The 13,342-nt window shown below is 42.9% G+C and overlaps 1 protein-coding gene across 17 annotated transcripts in view; it reads left to right on the top strand.

Moving 5' to 3' along the window:
- Positions 1-13,342, top strand: part of CDH12 (cadherin 12) — a 987,186-nt gene that overhangs the window by 684,627 nt on the left and 289,217 nt on the right. The window contains exon 4 of one of the 17 annotated variants that reach the window (XM_053248990.1): positions 3,918-4,077. The exons of the other annotated variants lie outside the window; for them this stretch is intronic. The gene's annotated coding sequence lies outside the window, so the exon portion shown is untranslated. The remainder of the gene's footprint in view (positions 1-3,917; positions 4,078-13,342) is intronic. 17 annotated transcript variants of the gene reach the window in all.

The following is a 13,342-nucleotide window of genomic DNA, read 5'->3' as shown; positions in this document are numbered from 1 at the left end:
ATCATCTAAGGGGGAAGTAGTTGCTATCCTGCCTTCCCCCCTTCCGCCCTCCATGATGCTCTCAAAGATCACGTGAACAACCTCAATATTTTATCAGTGTGAAAAAGCAATTTTCCCCAGCTAAACATTATTTGTAACTCTGTGTGTACATGTTATGAACACTCCTCAAATAGTGCATTTAAACTAAACTGTAATGGCAATCTTTTTTTCAGCATACTCTGGAAACTTATCAAATATGGTAGAGACATATTTTCTAAATCATACTTGTGTTAGGTTGTGCTTCTTGTTTTAAGTTTGATATTAATAGTTTGTTCTCATGCTTGGCTGGTGCAGTGGGAAAGTGCTCAGAGTCTATTTTGTTTTCATGTTGTACATTAGTAAGGCTAACTGCTTGCCCTGAAATAATTGCAATAATGACCTGAGCGAAAATCCTCCTGTTACCATGAAGCTTAAGAAAAATATTGCAAAGCTTCTATATGTAATTGATTTATTTTATGGAGCTATACCTCACCTTCATGGTTAGCCTCACAAGATAGCTAACAAAACAGTCACAATAAAACTAAATCCCCTAAAATATATAAACCCATTATAATATCATTAAACATACAGCAAAAGAAGGAGAGAAGAGCAATGCATCATAGTAGAAGCCTTGTGAAATAGACAGCCCTGTTTAAAAGCCGGAGGAGTTGGGTCTTGACGAATCTCCCCAGGGAGGGAATTCTAGAGCTGTGGAACCACCACTGGAAAAGACCCAACAGTGGCAGGCCAGAGAGCAGGGCCTGCATAGTGAATCTCAAGGGGACAATCATTTTTAAGGTAACCTGGTCCCAAACCAGGGACCATATGGGGCTTTAAAGCAGGAGTGTAGCTGTAATTGAACAGATTGGTTCAAAATACCCGGGGGCCCCAGCTCCTGAGGGCCCCCCAGCTCCACCCCTGTCTATTTTCTTCATGATCTCCCTCACTCTAAGGGGCCGCCGGGGAGAGTGGTGAACATGGGCCCCCTCTCCCCTAGCTACGCCCCTGCTTTGAAGGTTAAAACCAGTACGTCTTATCATACAAGTAGTGCATTTTAATTGACTAAAATCGAAAGTTTAGTCCAGGAGTATTTCCACTGACAGCTTTTTTACTTCAGTAAGTAAGTTAGCAACCAGGACTTTTTGGGTAAATTACAACTTTCGATTAATTACAACTTGACTGCTATTAATAGCTTAGTTCAAGAAGGCGGCAGCGGCACTCGGCCCGGAGACACAGATGTTCTGTGCCCGGGCCCACTAGTATTATGAATTACTCTTATACGATCTTCATGTCAGGATACACTGTGTCCTGTATAAAAACTGCTTATTAATCTACTGCTATTACAACTACCACAAATATTTATATACTGCTTTTCAACAATTCTCATAGAGGTTTACACAGAGAATTAAATTAGTTCCCTGCCCCAAAGGGCTCACAGTCTGAAAGGAAATACAGGCACCCCTCCCCACGGCTACCATCCACAAAGCAACCTTGCTCTATTTAGAGCCCCAATACCCTGACACTTTTGTGACAGGCCTGTCTTTGGGAGAAGGGGTTGCTTTACTGTCATATAATTTTGGTGATTGTGGTCAGCTGTTATTTCCCCTTCTCTTGGGTGATTCTTCCCATGAGTTGTATGGGGGTGTCCACATGGCCTTTTGCTCTCATGACTGAGCAATGCACCCCGGGTCAGGTAGCTTGTTCCTCACAGTAGTAGTGCTCTCCCCTGGTACGGGGGCACTACTGACCCTGGTGACAGGCCTTGATCACCAGTAAGCCCAGGGAGCAAGAATCCCCAGAGGAGGGATGGGCAGAGCCATTCTGCTCTAGAATCCCTACTTATGGCAGCACCTCAAACCTGGATAGGAGCACCCCCACCCAATATTCGTTCCCTAGCCAGAGAGGGATGGTAATGCTGGCTGTCCCTGCCATGAGGGGGCCCTTTGCCAGGGCATACCCGCTTGCATGGACAGTGTAGACACAGGTGTGGGGAATGGACTTTTAAACCTCTTAAAGTTCCTGGGCTCAGTCTGGCATTGTGTGGTATGCAGATCTCCCAGTGCAGAGATTACCAGAAGAGGAGCACCCCACTTTCCGTCTGGCCTGGGAATTTGGCCTTGCCCTTTGGTCCCACGGGCATTGGTGCACATCCCTACATGGGCATGCGGGCTGACAGTGTGCAAGGTTTGATAGCAGTTCAGCGGAAGTCGCCAAGACCGTGACAGCACTTACTAAGGTACCCATCTCCGTAGCATTCCTGCATAAAGCATCCTCCTTCACTTCCCGTAGTCTGCCATTCTTGTGAGACAGTAGTCCGTGAGCTATTGGGCTATGTCTCCAGCATGATGATGGCCATTCCTATACAATGAGAAGCCCACCTAGTAAATTTTACATTAGTCCTCACAGACAGTTCTTCTCATGAGCAAGACTTAGAGAGTAAATATCCCCACCCGGTGAAAGGTCTGGGCCCCTCTTCCCCAGCTTATGTGGTGAGGAAAGAACTTTGCTGCTTTATGTTCCCGATTGACTCACCCAACTGCTTGCCAGGTTGGGGGAGCAAGGGACAGAGTGCGAATCGGGGATGCTCCTGCACAACTGTGTAGCTTGACAGGTTGACCAGTCCAGGATGGGATGTGCCGGCATCCCTGTAACCGGGCAACTCCATAGCCACACAGGTGACAGGAGGGGCGGGGCTGGTTTTCCAAGAAGCTGCCAGAGAGAAGCGCCGAAAGCATGGAGCAGCCACGTCCTTGGGTGGGTCTATGCTGCTGCCTCTATGACTGCGGTTTGGAAATTGGTGTGAAACCACAGTTACAGCTGCTTCAGCAGTTGGACGCAATACCTCAGGGGCAAAACCGCAGTTGGCGGCGAACCCTAGAGAAAACTGAATGTTCAAATTGGAGTTTGGCAAGGCAAACTGGAGGTCACTTTTGGCCCACAACCACAGTTTTACAGATTTGGGCATAACAGAGTTACAACCTCAGCCACATTTAATTGTGGTTAACTATTACATCTGAATGCGTCCTGAGTCTATAAGACCCATCCATGGATACGTGGAACCACGGTTGTTGAAAACCATGGATAATTTGGCCTCCTGTATGAAAAAGACACCACCAAGCACCACTGGAAGGTTGCTGTACTGGGATGGGATAGGGCCAGTTGCTCTCCCCCTCCTAAATATAAGAGAATCACCACTTTAGAAAATGCCTCTTTGCTCAGTTAACAGAGGTACTAATTTAAATACGGATAAACATTCTTATCAGTCAAGATGGGAAACTGACTTAGGCCATAATATTACAAACGGAACATGTCTCAAATATGGGAAGTTCCTAACCTTATGTTAATGCCACCTTGGGATTGTTTTTCCCAATCGCAATCCCGCCTTGGGACTGTTTTTAATGAAAGGCGGTATATAAATTCAGCAACAAATAAATAAATAAATGCCAACCTGAAGGGAAATAATTAAACAATAACTATGTGTTGGTGCTTAACACCACTTAGATCGTCCCATATTTATCCACCTTGTGTCGATCTTTGATGGAAATGTGTGTGACAGGGTTGATCTTCTTCGTATGTTCTGGAACTGTCCTAAAATTAAAGATTTTTTGATTGTAAGGTAATGTTTGGATTGTGTGCAGAGTAGGAGTTAAGTGCTATGCATTCAAGGGACAGAGTCTTCATAATTTCCAGAAATATGTTGAACAATAATAAAAATGCATTCATTGGGCATGAAGTGGTCCTGGAAAGCAGCATAAATCCTATATGGTGATTTATGCCTAAATACCCATACAGCTTCCAAGGGAGGTTTCAGGTTTATGTAAAATGCATGTCTACAGTATGTCTGCCAGTGCAAAGATGAATGAACTCTACCTTTGTTGTTGTTGGTGGTGGTCCCTCAGACTCCTGGTAACACATGCCACTGGGATACTGGTAAAGTCAGAAATCCCCCAGAAAACCCATGGAAAGTGTACTGGGCCATATTGAACTTCATGATGTTGTGTACGTGTGCAAGGAGGAGGCACAGTAAGGAGTGGCAAGCTGCACGCACACATGGAGAAGGTATGTAGTGGACCTGGCCTGGCAGTATATAGCAGTCTACTGGAAGTCCAGAACTGCAGTTTTTTATTTTTTTTAAAAAAATGCGCACAACTACCTGAAATGGGGCAGTGATTGGCAAAGATAGGGGGCATTGCACAGGCGAAGCCACCATTGTGCAAATGGGTTCAAAGAACCTGGGCTGCTGCGCTTCTGGGGCTGTACCTCGCACTCCAGCTACTCCCCTGCATCTGACGCCAGACACAGGGGCGTTATTTTGCCTGCAAAGAGGGCCATGAAGCCCCATTTACGAGCAAGATCTGGCCAGTGCCACGTTCGCAGCATGGTCGGAGCAACTCTCCCTGCCTTTAAAAGGCAGGGAGAGCTGCTTTAACCGTGCTGCAAATGTGGTGCTGGCCGGACATAGCTCACAGAGGGGGCTGTGCGGCCCCTTTTGCAAGCTAAGTTATGTCCCCTGTGTTTGAGACTCAGGGGGCGTGGCTTAACTATGCGCTCTGTGTCTGACATCAGACGCTTACGTCTGATTCAGGGGGCAGGGCTAGGAGGTCGTGGCGGTGGGCTGAATCCAGGCCGCCACTGGTCTCCCTCCACCCCTGGGGCATTGCCCAGTTGGGTGGAGGAACCAGCACCTACAATATTATGATGCCACTTACACCACTGTGTGGGCAGAGAGCTCCAGAGGGAAAATCTGCAAGGATAGCAATGTGCGGAAGCTCTGCATTAATGCTGAGTCCCAAGTCTTTGAGTGAGCCCAAGGAAGCTTGTGCAGGAAAGCCTTCCATCTGGAAATGTCCTTAGATCCACGAACAGTATTCTTTTGTAACTTTCCGTTAATGATACCCTCTGAATATTTAGAATTACTTACATATCTACTAACTGTGACTAGACTGGACATTACCAGAAACTGGAAACTCATTGACCCTCCCCTTTTTTGGAAGAATGGTTGGATAACGTCTGCAGTTTGGTAGCGATTGCTAAACTGATTAACTTCATTCAAATGCAGGCAGCTGGAGCATCTTTTTATGTTTAATTGGAACCTTTATTAATTTTTGGAACAACAAAATACAAGATAATATTCAAGCTTTTCTTTTCTTTTGTAAAATTTAATCAGAGCATAATTGTGTATTTATTTTTGGCTTATGATATATGTTTTATTTTTTTATATACATACTGGCTGACATTCTCCACAGGACTGTGGAACTGGAAGTAGCTTAATTGTGCTCCAGTCTTTCCCCATATCGTCAGCAGTAGCAGGAAGTAGCAGGAAGAAGGAGAGTGTGATTTTTGCTGCTCTCTCTTCCTTCTAGATAGGGCATCTACTTCCACAAATCTTTCCCTGAGGGCTTTGCAACCTCCATCTTGCCTGGATTATGTTTTAGTACATTTACTCTTATCTGAACTGTCTCTGAACCCTGGGTTGTTGTTCTTGTTGTTTTATCATTTTTATCATATCCATCCCATTGCTATAAAACCTATTGCTATTAGCCATGGATCAGCTAATTATCCAGGCATCTAATATAATTTTGTTAATCCCACTTAATGGTCCGTAATCTGGGTGGGCAATTTGTTCAGCACTGAAAAGCCACTTGTAACTCTCGGCTTCTGGCTATATCCCTTTTATGGCCAAGTTCGGTCTTCATGGGTTTTCAAGTTTGCATTGAAAACTTGGTATTTTGAAAAGTTAGCTCCTTCCTTGAGTCCATGGCAAGATGGTTTCAGTCCGGCCAGAGAGTCTTCAAGGTAGTCCTTTGGGAGGCTTCATTGCCCTTTAGCATTTCAGGCAAATCTCATGCTCCCCCTATGGAAGACAAGGTGGGAGCTGGAAAGGAGCAGTAGACTTTCCTGCCTTTTTTTGTTATAGGCACCTAGGCACCTTTGCTTAGGTGCTACATCAGACTTACCATAGAGCGTTTGGTATTTTTCAGGAGAAGCTGAATGCTAGCACTGAGAAATTTAGAGATTTGTCTTCTGACAAAGCTGCTTGTCCACTGGTTGATGGGCTCACAGAGCAGAGGATCTGTGAAACATAAAAGGGATAGACGTTAGACTTGCTTCAATAACTTTATGCCTAAGACAGCTGATATAAATGCAAATGTGGAGTAGCTCTCCTTTCCAAGATCCCATCTGTAGATATAAATTTATGGTAGACATTATTCAGAAAGGGAATCCAAAGAATTAAAAAAAAAATAGTTGGGCCACTGGGAATGAGCTTCATCTCTTAATGTAATAGATGTTTTTAGAATAGCTATCTATTTTATAGTAGATTTAATTGATACTTGGGAAATAGTGGGTGCAATCCAGCTACAATTATGCATTTTTAAAATCAGTGCTTAACTCTCATACTGAAACCAGAGGGACTTGGAGGCGCTTAACTTTTGACTGGCTCATGCTGTGTATGTTGTTCAGCATTTACTTGCATCAATTATTATTTCCAATGAAATACAAGCCACCTAATGGCTCAGCCAGGAAATGCTTGACTATCAAGCAAGAGGTTGCCGGTTTGAATCCCTGCTGGTACACCTATATCGGGCAGCACCGATATAGGAAGATGCTGAAAGGCATCATCTCATACTGTGCTGGAAGAAACAATGGTAAACCCCTTCTGTATTCTACCAAAGACAACCACCGGTCTCCAGGAGTTGAAACCAACTCATAGGCACACTTTACAATTATTACAATATAAATGGCCAGATTTTGCTTCTTCACTCTATTTAACATATGACTTTCACACTGGTAAATAACACTTAAAGTGTACTGTTTAGTCTTATTTTAAAGGAATAATTTAAAAAACATTTTGGGGAAGGTAACATCTGATGGTATCTGAAGGGCAGAAGAGTCTTAAAAGACTAGGGCTCCAGGGAGAGAATGTGGAGCAGCTGTTTAGGTCTTTAGCAACTGCATTGGTCAATGTTGTTTTAGGAGCTTTTGACAATTGTTTGTTGCTGAAATTGAGTGAGAGTGACTCTGAAAACAGGAAAACTAAAAGAATGCATTAACAAAAAGTGTTTTGGCAGAACAACAAAACCTAGTCTGATCCATACTATTTCAGTGTATTGTCTTTCTACTTTACATGTTGCAAAACTGTTAAGCAACTGTTCTGGTTTAGGAATGTTGGTATTTAAGAATTTACTAAAGTAAATACATTAAGTATATACATTAAAAACATATGTGTGAAATTTTACATTTCCATCATAGTTAATTTGTTCAGTCTTTCATTTTTCGTTTCTTTATTGGCTTTCTGTGGCTCCATTCAGCCATCATGTTCCAATCATAGTTTAGAGGATTGAGAATAAGCCAGATATATGCCTTCCTTCTCCCTTCTCTCCCCTCACATGCTCAGATTGGCAAACTATGGCATGAACATTGCTCCCACACCAAGAAAGAATTTATTGAAGAATTTATGGAAGTTAAATGGCCACAACTTTATTAATTCAAATCTAACCAATATTGCAGCAGAAATGGGCTCTCTACCCCCAATTTCAGTGTGGGCACTAATTGCTTCTCAGCTAAGATGTGATCCCTATACTTAACCCTTGTCGGATGATTATACCTCAGGTTACAGCAACCTCATAGCCCTAAGGTTGAGTGCTGCTTTTCTTAGCTGACCCCCAGAGATGTGTGGGTTTTCTGCAAAATTTTGAGCTGAAAGATTTTCTCTTGCAAATTCCCCCTCATTTGCATATAATTTGCATTGTTTCTTCTTTAAAAATTACTGTATGCATTTTCCTGATGCCCAAAATAGATTGTGATCTGATTTGGCATGGCCTATTTGTATAGTAAAAAAACAAAGAACACTTCCACCATATTAATTTCCGCTCAGTATATCTCAAAGGTTTTTCAAGTAGAAATTTTAGAAATGGAAAATTTTCCATGGGAAAATAAAGTATTGGGAAATATTCCACCCCACACAACTGCTGATCCATATAAGGTCAGGGTGTCAGCAAGAAACTTCTCCCCCTAAAGCTGTACAGCCTTCAAAGTTGCCAGGGCCCCGATGTCAAGTTGCCAATGTCCCATGCACATTACTCTAAGCAGTGCAATGTCTAGGGAATGACCAGAACTCCCCTTCATCCAAAACCATTTGCCCTGGGGTGCTCACCAATAAGCTGTGCTTAACCATCCATGTTGTACCTGCCGTTGGGACCAAGGGGGCTAACTATTCAGAAGAGCATGAGACAGCTAAAATGCACTCCACGCTTCATCAGCAAATTTGATGAGGAGCCAAGAATTCCTTCCTGGCCCCAAAAGACCAACTAGTCAAGATCCAAACTGTCCTACTCAGGGGAGGGAGGGATGCCGCAAATGCCAAGCGAAGGTTCAAGCAAGAGAGAGCTCCATCGGCTTTCTGGGTCCATCCACCCAAACCTGCCACCAGTTAAAGAATCCCACCAGCCTCATGATTTATCAGTGGGTGGGTGTGGCAAAATCACTGCACCCAGTATACACTGGGTGGGAGGCATCAAACTCTTCAAAAGAGGCTTACAAACCATGGTTTGATCCAGATTTTAAAAACAGAAGCTTATTATAGCTGTGTTTTAAAAGTAAAATCCAGTTGTTGTTTTTAAAAAACCAACTCTTATTTGGAAGGTGAGGGTGGGATTTCCTGCATCACTATACTTGCATTGCTCCTCCCTACTTGGTGAAATAGATTCATGGTGGAGTTGGATCTAGCCTGTTGCAACCAGGAGGTGTGAGAGGCCTGGGTAGGACCCTGTAAAGATTCTTGGGAGTTGGAATCTGAAAAGTTCCAGATTCCAGAGTACATATGGATTCTGTACTCCTTTGGATCTCAGCCTGTGCCTGCAATAAAACTCATCTGAATTGCTCATCTGAATTGCAATAAGAATATTATTATTGTTTGTTTACAAAGCTTATATAGGTGGACCTCGTTATCCGCAAATTCTATATCTGTGGATTCACATATCTGCGGTTGGGAAAAAGACACCCAACCGCGGCATACATGGCAAAAGAAGAAGAAGAAAACACGCCATCCTTGTGTATTCACAGCTCTCCCCTATGAAATTTAGTTGATTTTTGGCTGACTGAGAACCTAACCCCAACTATCCCATAGGTTCCCTTAACTCGATATTTGCAGTTTCCATATCTGTGGCTGCAAGCCCAGAACAGAACCCCTGCAAATATCGAGGTCCACCTGTATCTCGTCTCCCAAACTCTTCCAAAGTGCATAGTGATATTTTCAAAAGAAGCACAATGAAAACAGTATGAAATTTACACGACAAATAAAAGCAAAAATCATACTGTGACGGACCCACAGTTACAAAAAGTTTAAAAAGAAGGGGGGAAATAGCAACTATAACAGCAATGGTAAGCAATCCCTTTAAACAGCTTCAAAACCCCTCTGAAAGAATGAGTTTTTCACTTGGCATTTGAAGGAGAATCCTATGGGGACCTGCCCATCTCAACAGGCCAGGCATTTCACAAGATCTGCAGCCATCACTGAAAGGTCTCTGCTCCTAGTCGAAGGTCACTGTACCTCTAATAGCAGGCACCTGGAGCAGGGGGACTGAGATAAAGAACACAGACACTGGACAAGATGGAAACAATTTGTCAAAGTGGAACACGTTCCCAAGATATTTGTAGAATATTCTTGGTGAGGTGTTTGAATAATGGCCAAACAGCTGTATTGTGGATTTTTCTATAAAGTTGTTCTCCCACTAGGCAATTACATAGCCTTGTTGACTCCTGGGCCAATTTAACTTTTAAGATTCTCCAATTTTGCATTAATTTATATTTCTTTATAGGGCTACTGCAGTATTTCTGAATGATCCACCCCAAATTGTGTTTCCACCAATATGCTGGACCTTGCCCATGATGAATGCCTAGTACATATGTGGATATAGTGCTTATTGCCAAGACTTATAACTTGGTATATTCCTATTTTTCTTCATATTGTGTCACTTTCTGTTTATTAAGTCTTTATGGTTCTCCAACTGCTGAGCCAAAAATATCCCTCATGTTATTTTTCACTGGTGAAAGCACGTGCCTGAGACAGAGTTGCATTAACTACAGCCAGCTTGACGAGGTATAGGCATCATAGATCATATATGAGACTTTATTGCAAATCTAGAGGAAATTAAGTTTTGAATGACTTATGGCGCTCCCTACACAGTCATGGAGTCTAGGAGCAATTCAAGTCTCTGAGCCTGTTCAAATAGTTATGCATCTGATTGTCTGATTCATATGGAAGTTTTATATGCAAGCCATGTTTAATTACTATGCCTTGGCAAAATGCAGAATATAAGCTTCCTAACAATTAGATTAAGACCACTTTTGGACTTACTTTTCTGTAACCGCAGCTGATCCAAGATGCAGCTGGAATTAAGAAGAGATTTATTTCACTTATTTTATTTTCCCCTTAATTGGACACATAGCCTGCTCTGAGATCAGGGAGAGTAAGTGTATGTCAATTATTCTACTCTGTCCCTCCTTAGCCCTGGCCATCAAAGGTCAGTCTGAATAAATATGTCTTTCATCAAAGATGTACAAGCCGAGGATTTGGTGAGTCTCTAAGGGAATAGAATTCTGAGGTGATGCCATGCAATCCAAGACCTTCATTTTCCATGAGAATAGAGTAGCCGTCATCCTGGGAGTGGGATGCCTCCATCACATCCCCAAAGACCTCATTGAGCTTCATACTTGGATCAGTTCCTAGCTCCTGCTAACTTGGCAAAGAGGTACCATTCAAAGGACTGGAACTGGGAAGACCTGAGTTTGAATCCCCATTCAACCATGAAACTCACTGGGTGACTCTGAGCCAGTCATGTATCTCTCAGCCTAACCTACCTCACAGGGTTGTTGTGAGGATAAAAAATGTACACCGCTCTGAGCTCCTGGGAGGAAGAGTGGGATATAAATCTACAAAATGAAATGAATGAATGAAATATGAAGCAGCGGGAGAACAATCAGATCCTATTCAAACTCAGTATAGAATCCCTCCAGTGGTTGCTGCTGTGCCCCTTGTGTTTTGTTTTAGACTGTGAGCCCTCTGGGGACAGGGAACCATATTGTCTGTCTACGTAAAACCATTTTGAGGACTTAAAAAAAAAAAAACCTGAAAAGCATTATATAAATAATAACAAGCAGCAGCAATAATAAATAAATGAATGAATAAATGAATAACAAATAGTAACAGTAGCTCATCTATGCATTTGGTTGGTAATCTCAGACAAGTCACTATGCTGTAGCCCTCTACACTTATGACCTGGAGAGGATTATACTGGCCTACCTACAGGGCATTTGTAAGAATAACTGAGGGCCAAACTACACATTATGCTAAAAACATAGTTGTGCTTCCATATTTCTTAAAGCAGCAACAAGAAGTAGATGGAGTCATCCAAATCAGGACCCTGGTGGTAGGGAGCGGGTCACTGCAACTCCCTGTGGCTGCTAGTTTTTACAAAGACAGGAGCACAAAGACACTTTTGTGTGACATGTAGTTCGACCCTGATTTGAAGCACTTCAAACACTTGAAATGTGTTCTGTAAACACTCAGTTATAATTGTTAATATTGGATGTATTGGTTTTAAGTTGGAGAGCAAATCAATTCTATTGAGTTGCCTACAATGAGGAAATGTTTTAAGGCATAAATATTTGTAAATACAAGGGATGAAGAGCAAGCTGGAAGCATTGCCTGTATTTCAGTGTTCATCATTGTATCTGTACAGCTTCCATTCTCCATATATTGGATTCTGCATAAAGGAGTGTTTTAGCAGCAGTACCTATTGCTCTCCATGAAATTGCTTTTTAATAACATTCATTCATTTGATTTCTATACCACCCTTTCAAAAATGGCTCAGGGCGGTTTACACAGAGAAATAACAAATAAATAAGAGGGATCCCTGTCCCCAAAGGGCTCACAAACTAAAAATAAACATAAGATAGACACCAGCAACAGTCACCGGAGATGCTGTGCTGGGGGTGGATAGGGCCAGTTACTCTCCCACTGCTAAATAAAGAGAATCACCATGTTAAAAGGTGCCTCTTTGCCAAGTTAGCAGGGGTATAATGTTTCAGTGTATGTTTTAGAATTTAGCAGAACAGAGTTGGGAAGAAAGTTCCATTGCACCCAGACCCAACAAAGTTACGAGACACAAGAATGGAATTAAATGGCCCACAACTTTATTGATCAAATCAGAAGAAAAATGGGAGGATTTGTTCTCCCCCTGCCCACCTACAGTGCAGAAATTAGATATTCACTAATATTCACAGTGAATGCAGCTAAAGAAAATGGGTGATACACCTTGGCTCTGGCCAGCATCAGCCCTATGGTCAATGCTGCCATCTTATCCAACCTATGTCAAAGTTCCCTGGCTCAAGATCACCCCCCCCATTCAACTTGTGAGGTCCTTTAAAGAGGGTGATCCCTTGCCAGGGAGGAGTGAATCCAGGGCCAGTGCTCCTTGAGCCGTGAGGCCTCTAAGGACTGCCAAGGACTCCTCCTGATGCCAACATGCATTGTTTTAAAGTGCTCACCAGAAACTACACTGCCCCTTTCTTACCGCACTGTGCTTGCCATTGTGACCATGAAGGAGCTAACTAACTAAGGGGGTAGTAGTGAGAGGCAGGTGAAAAGAACCCCCCGGAAAGAGCCAATCAACAGAGGGGCAAACAATTCCTACCCGGCCCCCAATAAGGGTGACCAGTAAAACCCACACTGAACCCGAGGATGGGAGGGAGGGGGTTGCTGCTTTTAACAGACTGAGGAAGGAAAGCCGGTATGCATAGCTGTAGCTTTGGAAACATTTGTGGGAAAGTATAAATTGTTGTTGTTGTAGCCAGCCAAAGTCCCACCCCCACTTACCTCAGCCAATCGGCTGAAAGAAAAGGTCTCACGCCTTGTTGAATGAGGCGGGGCAAAGAAGCCACACCCCAAATGAGTTAGGGGGGAATGGGTGGCTGCATTTTTTAAACCTAGGTTTTTCAGGTTCTGTGATAAAGAACCAAAATGTGTGGTCCTTTCTTATTCACAAAACATCATATGTGTATGCCTAGAAGGGCCACCTGTACTGGTAATTTCATTCACACACACACACACACACACACACACACACACACACACACACCAAATATCTGTGATAGTTACATCGCCATTTACATAGCAATGATCAGGGCTTTAGAAACACCTAAGATAAATTGTTTCATTATCCAAAGTTGGAATTTTGCCTGTGTTTGATCCACATATAGAACTCCCATTAAGGGTGCTACCATACTACTCAATAACTGATTCCAACCCATTCATCTTGAAAAT

The sequence above is a fragment of the Hemicordylus capensis genome, chromosome 4 (genome assembly GCF_027244095.1).
Source record: "Hemicordylus capensis ecotype Gifberg chromosome 4, rHemCap1.1.pri, whole genome shotgun sequence".
Taxonomy (NCBI): domain Eukaryota; kingdom Metazoa; phylum Chordata; class Lepidosauria; order Squamata; family Cordylidae; genus Hemicordylus; species Hemicordylus capensis.
The sequence above is the reverse complement of the archived record's forward strand: the minus strand, read 5'-3'. Positions and strand labels throughout refer to the sequence as shown.